Source organism: Hippocampus bargibanti, linkage group LG10 (assembly GCF_051943395.1).
Source record: "Hippocampus bargibanti isolate YZ-2025 linkage group LG10, ASM5194339v1, whole genome shotgun sequence".
NCBI lineage: Eukaryota > Metazoa > Chordata > Actinopteri > Syngnathiformes > Syngnathidae > Hippocampus > Hippocampus bargibanti.
This window is the reverse complement of record NC_142743.1, coordinates 24,787,903-24,795,523: the sequence shown is the minus strand read 5'-3', so window position 1 is coordinate 24,795,523 and position 7,621 is coordinate 24,787,903. Positions and strand designations below refer to the sequence as shown.

Here is a 7,621-nt window from a genome sequence, read left to right as displayed (position 1 = left end):
ACTTGACTCTCTTACTTTGCAACTTTTTTCATCTCAGAAAATATGACGACATTCTCCTGAAATGATCGATACAATCTTGCTCTGTAGCCAGCACTGATACAATCGATATACAGTACATTAAGAATGCACAAAACAAACATTTGAGGAATCTGTGGATCTTTTATTGTTCTTGCGAGTTGTCGGCGAGGGTTTCAAACAGCGCCATGAGGAATAATGTGTCGCACAGCGACCCCATTTTGGTGAACCTAAATGCTACCATTGCACGTCAAAATAATTGCATACTGAATTTCGATTTCATCATGCTTCCTTGATACATATTTGATTGGGTTTTTTTTGGGGTGAAAAGGCAACAGTCGGTGCTAGGGCACCTCATCTCAGTGTTCAAGAACGCGAAATTAACCTGCGCTTTTGAATATTTTTTTAAAACCAAGTGGAACCTCGAATATCCAACAGAAAACAAATAGGATCCTCTGGAACATTAATAATTACAGTTAACGTTGCGGTTAGAAAATGTAACATTTCAAATTCGCAAGAAGAATTTCATGAGAATTTTTTAGGGGCAAACAAGACACCGTTTCCAAGAAAATGACACTTTGAAGCTAAAAAGGCACCAATAAAAAGCTGTTCTATTCCAGAAAATAGCTTTTTTTTTCAAAGAAATAAACGACAACAAAACCATACTTGTTAAAATGTCACAAAAATAAGAGAAACTAAAAACACCATTCTTCGGATCTCATGAAAATAGTCACAATTTTGTCCGTGTTGGATTTCAGAGGTTCCACTCAACTTGGCAGCCGTCGGATTTGTTTTGTTTTTTTTTAATTCAAAGTGACTTCTGTTACGGCGCCAAGCAAATATTCGCATGCTGTCAACACCAATTCGAAATTGTAATAATAATAGGAATCATATACAGGTAACATCCGACTTACGACCGAGTTCTGTTCCGTCCAAACGGTCGTAAGTCAAAATTTCAAAGTCAAAAAGTTGAAATCCGTTCAAAATGTTGAATAGAGACTCGGAGGCTTAATAATAACAATAATAATACATTTCATTTATAAGCGCCTTTCAAAACTCATTTTACAGTCACATGATATTTTTTCTGCGGGTGAGCAGCGGCAGACACACGCGCCAGTATTCACTCAACCCGGAAGTAACTCAAATAGATCGAAAGCTAGCTAGCTATGAGTCGCAAACTCTGGTGCCATCACGCGGTAAATTGCTGAGCGAGTGGTTCAAATTTTTAAAATAGAGTCGGGAGGTCGCGGTCGTAAGTCGAGATGGTCGTAAGTTGGATGTTACCTGTACTTCTTTGATATGTCTATGCATCCCGTCAAATGGCAGCCAGGCAGGCACTTTTTTCATCGCCGCGAGACAAGGCGAAATGAAACTCCTCCCCTTCACTTCAACACGGCAACCGAGTTGGGCCTAAAGCAATACTTTGACCTTTGACCTTGTCTGAAAAAAGCAGATTGGCCAGCCGGTGACTTTAGTAGGCCGGAGGAGGGCAGAGGATGAGCGTGGAGTCCAGATCCAGGCGGAAGGCCGGGTAGACGGGCTGCGAGAAGGCGCATCGGAAGGTGTGCAGTAGCACCACGCCGTCCGACACGCTGTAAAAGGACAGCGCCCCCTTGTGGCGCTCCAGGAAAACGCCCAGGCGCCGGCACGGCGCCGCCGCCACCGTGGTCTTGCGGTTGTCGTGCCAGGCGGCGTAGCCGCCGTGCGTGCAGCGCAGTCGCCACGAGTTGTCGTTGCGGCCCAGCAGGCACGGTTTGCCGCCGCCTTTGCGCCCGATTCGCCTGGGAAGAGAAAAAATGCGCAAATGTCCAATGGAAACGAAGGGGAAATGTGGGCGTCCCACCTGTAGGTGGCGCCGATGTCGATCCATCCGCCGCCGCGCCACTCCACCTCCCAGTAGCTGGCGTCGCCAAACTGGCCCTGGCGGCACAGGACCTGAGCCACCGAGTCGAAGCGCTGCGGGTGCGGCGGGTACGGCTGGAGCTCCTCGCCGCAATGGGCCCCCCGCCCGCCCTCCAACAGCACCAGGGTGGGGTGCGCCGTGTCCGGGTCCAACGACAGATGGCAGCAAACTGACGTCACCCGCCCACAAACAGGAAGTAAGCCGCAAGGGTGAGCGGCGGCGTCGGCCACACGCAAACCGGAAGTACCTCAAATAGATAGAAAGCTAGCTAGCTAATAGATAGCCAATAGCTAGCTAGTTGTGCTTTAAAACCTTTTCCATATGTGACGGGTGTCACAACAGTGACTGTCTTCATCTCCACGATGCTGCTGTATTAATGAAGACGAGACGCGTGGATGTGTCTTTTTATTTCTTTTATTTCTGCAACACAGTATGGCAGAAGGGATGGGTGAAGTCGCATGGGTTTCGTCTTGTGATTAACCTGAATCTCCTCGAGATTGTTCTCAAATGCAAAACATTGTAGATAACAAAACAGAATTAACAACGTGTGATCGTATAGTGGTTATTTACAGAAAAAGAGAATACAACACAAGTTCACTGTTATTTACAAGATGTCCCTGAACGCATCATGGGTGGAGACTCAGCAGAACACGCGGTGCGCTTGTAATGGCTGGCGCACAGTTCAACCAGCCACGGACACTCACGGGCAAATGAGACACGACACAAGAAACTAAATATTGTTCAATAAAAACGAAATGAAACAATTATTACCTGCAACACAGTATGGCAGAAGGGATGGGTGAAGTCGCATGGGTTTCGTCTTGTGATTAACTGCGATAGAAAAGCGCATATTCCTAAATTCCACTCGACAAAACGTGAAGTAAATAATGACACAAAAAGTAATCTGGACTCGAAATGAATAAGGGAACTAATTAGATAACACTAGACAGTACAAAAGGGGAAACAAAATAAGATATTGTCATGAAAATGCGCGTTAATCAAGACCAACAGAAAATTGCGACTCACCCTGAATCTCCTCGAGATTGTTCTGGAAACTATGGGCGGGACATAGTGCCACACTGTGCGCCGTTGCGTCACTTCCTTCATAATTTAATAACCTAAGTGTACAACTCCGTTACACATACATAAGGTGCACCGCGTTATATTACATAGACAGCTAGCTAGGTAGCCGTATAACTAATAGATAGATAGATAGATAGATAGATAGATAGATAGATAGATAGATAGATAGATGTGTAATGTATTGGATTTGCCTCGATTTCTCTCGCAGTGGAGAAATTGACATTTCACAGCAGCAAAGTGATGAAAGTAGAAAAACCAAATACAGGAGCTGCTGGAAATTATTATTATTATTATTATTATTATTATAGCCAGCTAGATAGCTAGCGAGTCAGCCAGATAGCTAATAGAAGACAAAAAATAGCTAGGTAGCCTTCTATTCCAGAAAATACAGTCCTTTCAAATACTTGAATACAAAAAGTGCAGCAACAGACGTAGACAGACAATTATAAACGGACGCTTTTTAAAATGATGATTATGCTTTTTAAGATTTGGTGACAAAGACGGAGAACTTACACCTGAGGAAGACGGCCCTCATCCTTTGGTCGGCCGGCTGCAGAAGCGGCGACGATGGCGAGAATGACGAGGCAACCGCTACGCACGTGAGGAAAAGTGATGCCATTTTTCAACAGAGCAGCCGACGGCGTTAGCGCAAAGGCGCTAACTCACCCTGTGCGTCATCCTGTCGCGAATGGCCGGGGGAATGCTGAGGCTTCAGGTTCTCGCCGGACGGATTTAGCGCACCTTCAAAGACACAATTGGCATTTGTATTTGGTCAAAGCCTAATTGGAACCCCGAAACGTGGCCCAAGAGCGCCAGTTCAAGCCTTCACCCTGGCTCAAAACCGTCATTTCAAAGCACAGGTCTTGTTTCCATTGCAAACGACGGACTGGAAGATAGCTAATAGATAGCGGCTACAAAGCCAGCCAGTTAGATAGCTAATAGACAGAAAAGAGCTATCTAGCTACATAGCTAATAGACAGCAAATAGATACCTAGCTAGATAGCCAGCTTGTTAGTTAGCTAGCTAATAGACAGAAAGCAGATTACAGGAAGTTTTGTCTTCCCTCCCGCCGCTGGATGAGAGATCTGACCTTTGCCGCAGTCGCCACCTGACGCCACATTCTCGTTAACTGCAAGACAAATGCAAGCGCTATACGTTATTTAGTGATATATCTATCTGGAAAAAAATAGAAATATCATCAATACATTTCTCTATTATAATATAAAATTCTCTCTCTTTTTTTTTCTCCGGGAAAAAAATACAATCTCTTTCCCCGCGAGAGAGAGAGAGAGAGAGAGAGAGAGAGAGAGAGAGAGAGAGAGAGAGAGAGAGAGAGAGAGAGAGAGAGAGAGAGAGAGAGAGAGAGAGAGAGAGAGAGAGAGAGAGAGAGAGAGAGAGAGAGAGAGAGAGAGATGGTGGTGGGCCATTTACCCGCCCTGCTGATGGAGTCCAGCTCCTCTGTGCAAAGTTCCTCCAGGCGACTGCGAAGTCTCCCCAGGGCCCTCCGGGGCCCACTGAAGGCCTCAGCGGGGGGGCCGCAACTTGGCGAGGGCCTGGCGGCGGCCGCGACCGGGAGGCACAGCAGCGGTGCCGCCTAGCGGGGAAAGAAAGAAAGAAAGAACAACCGCAACCGCTGAAGAGTTGGATTGCAGTCTCAAGGTTTGGACAACAAAAAGCACTAAAATGTTGTTTGGTTTGTTTTTCTTCTTAAAGGGACGGACGGACGGACGGACGGGGGTGCCATTTTGCATTATGACATCATCACCTGCAGAAAGTGTCCGTGGTCCCGAGTCTGAAGAAGTTGTCGGATGTCCTGGTCTCGCCGCCGCAGTTCTTCCAGATCTTTCTCCAGCGTCTCGGCGTCTTGCTCCAGGCGAGCCGCCATCGCTCGCTGGCGAGCCTCCACCCGCGCTCAAACCTTCGGCGACACCAGGTAGGTAGGCGGCAACAACGTCAACAACGTCGCGTTAGCAAATGCTAACCAAAAATATTGCGTGGCTGCTGCAATTGGAGTGACAGTGACAAAAGCCCTGGCACTGCAGTGGACACATTTTTGCACATTGTCTGGCAGTGAATGAGTTAATACGTGTGCGGAAAAACCTTACCTCAGCCTTTGTCTTCTCCAGTCGTGTTAGCATGTCAGCAAAAAGCAAGTCACTGTCCTCCAAAACGGCCGATGCTGATACCTGACACGCACACACAAACGGGGTCATTGACGACTTTCAGCATTTCAGCAAATCTTTCTTTTTTTTGTTTTTTTACTGCAAGAACTGAAAGTATCCAAAGGGGTACCTTGAGGGACTCCAAGCTCTGCTGAAAGTCTTCCAGCTCTCGCTCGCAGCTGTGGATTTTGCCCCGAAGCATCCGCTGAAACTGCTGGAGTTGAACCTGGAGTCCACACAGCCGATTTGGCGCCTCATTCAAATCACTTTGGGTACGACAGAGCTCGCTCGCTACTTCGCTATTTCGCTACTTTGCGCTACAAGTGCATCGCAGACTTTTTTTTTCCCAGGAAAAAACAAATGACTCCGAGGGTTTGTATGTACATGGCTGTAGCTTGATGGCTTCCCAGCGCTGACGTCACCCAATGACAGCACGGCATCTTATGGTTTAATCATAATAATACATTTCATTTATAAGCGCCTTTCAAAACTCTCAAAATCACAGGATCAGTTTTTTTCTGGGAGAGTAGCGGCAGCCACATGCGCCAGTGTTCACTCAACCCCCAAATAACTCAAATAGATAGAAAGTTAGCTACATAGCTAATAGATAACTGGCTAGCTATCAGCTTATAGATAGCAAATATATAGCTAGCCAGCTAGCTAATAGATAGCAAATATATAGCTAGCCAGCTAGCTAATAGATAGCAAATAGATAGCCAGCGATATAGCTTGTCTGTGACTGTCAAGTGTCCTTGAGAGCTTTGAAAGGCGCTTAAAATGAAATGTATTATTATTATTACAGTAAAGTCTTGTTATATCGATATAACCGGACTATCGATATATCCGATCCTGCGGCATGTAAATTTTCTCCTTGCGTTCATAGAAATAATATCGTAATAAGCAGTACTATCGATATAACGAGACTTTACTGTATTATTATTATTATAGCTCAAGTGAGTAACAACCATGTGGATTGGCTGTGCATCTGGTCAGCCCCGCCCAGCACCCTTCTCTGTCTTATCACGCGTGGTCCTGTACCCCATTGGTGTTATTTTCTCATTTTTCACCAGCGACAAGGCGGGCGAGCGCTGCCCAACTTGGCCATTTTGGTTGTCGGCCGTACCTGCCTCCGCGCCCTCTGAGCCTCCCCGGGCCGCGCCTCCTCCCGGTCGGCCTCGCACAGCAGACAGTCTCCGCCTCCGCTCCACTCCACCGCGGCGGCCTCCCCCTCGGCGGCGCCCTCCTCCGGCTCGTCGCGGCCGTTCGCTCGCGGCCGCAGGCCGAGGCGGTGCTGCGCGCAGAGCCGCTCGGCGGGACGCTCCACGGCGGCCACCAGCTTGTGCCGCCGCAAGGTGTCCACTTCCCGGTGGGGCAGCGCGTGTGCCTCGCAGAAGGAGGCCAGGCACGCCAGGCACGACTTGGCCGCCGCCAGCTTGCTCTCCGGCGGGCAAAAGTCGCACGGCACCTGGCCGGCGACGCCCAGGTAGAGCTCCGGCGACGCCGAGGCTTCCGTCGGCTTGAGCCTGGCCACCAGCTCGGCCAGCACCGTGTTCCGGCGGAGCGCCGGGCGGGGGCTGAAGGCCTCGCGACACTGCGGGCAGCTGAAGCGCGCCGGCGGCTCGGCCCGGTCCCAGTAGCCGTCGATGCACGCCATGCAGTAGGTGTGTCCGCACGGGATGGACGCCGGGTCCCGGAGCACGTCCAAGCAGACGGGACAGCGAAACTGGCTCTCCGTCACGCAGATGTTGGCGTGGTGAGCCATCGCCGCCGGACCGGGGCGGCTCGATGACCGAGTCCGACTCGCCGTCACGCTCTTCGGCTTTGTTTGGACTTGAGTGGAGGGGTGCGACCGGAGCTTTGCCGGCGTCGAAGATACAGTAACTCTCCCGCAATCTTCTTGCCCTCCTTCTTGTCTGGCAGGTACGTCATTCGAATAGATTGACCATATAACGTCGAAAATAAAACATTTTTTTCAAATTGTTTACCCTTCAGATGTCACGTGTCTAAAAAAATGAAATGTAACGCGATGATCTTGATTCATTAGGTGGATTACGTCTTTTGAGGGCGTACTGTCTTGGGTGGCGACGCTGCATCTTTTCGCTCGCCTAATGCGGCGTGTGCCCATATTTATGACTGGATTATTTCCAGCCATTGTTTATTTCTTGTGGAAAGTGAATTTGATCACACTACGGCCAGAAAAAGTCGTGAAATAAATGCTGTCCGACTTACAACAGTATCTATAAACTTTATATCTAGTTATTATATTTTTTTTTTGTTGCGGAAGGTGGTGGTCAACGTAAAGAATTGACGAGAGAAGGAAAAACAACGTCCATCGGCAAAATGCTGAGGAGGTCACAATCACCCCGTTTCTTGAAGATATTTATTATTTTAAATATTTCTCAGTTCTACAACACGAGCACAAACATTAAACGCGTTGTTTAACATGATTGAAAATGAC

General features: G+C 48.2%; 1 long non-coding RNA gene and 1 pseudogene across 2 annotated transcripts; one reads left to right on the top strand and one right to left on the bottom strand.

Moving 5' to 3' along the window:
* Window positions 1-139: 139 nt before the first annotated feature.
* LOC148893097 (E3 ubiquitin/ISG15 ligase TRIM25-like) lies at window positions 140-7,080 on the bottom strand (annotated as a pseudogene). The gene is made up of 10 exons (XR_016116197.1): window positions 6,287-7,080; window positions 5,294-5,389; window positions 5,107-5,187; window positions 4,767-4,919; window positions 4,433-4,595; window positions 4,092-4,130; window positions 3,668-3,742; window positions 3,515-3,592; window positions 1,859-2,087; window positions 140-1,796 (listed from the first exon to the last, which is right to left on the bottom strand). The product of XR_016116197.1 is annotated as an E3 ubiquitin/ISG15 ligase TRIM25-like (transcript).
* On the top strand, window positions 4,797-6,367 carry LOC148893098 (uncharacterized). The gene is made up of 3 exons (XR_016116199.1): window positions 4,797-4,934; window positions 5,270-5,435; window positions 6,234-6,367. It is a non-coding gene; the product is annotated as an uncharacterized LOC148893098 (long non-coding RNA).
* Window positions 7,081-7,621: the final 541 nt, after the last annotated feature.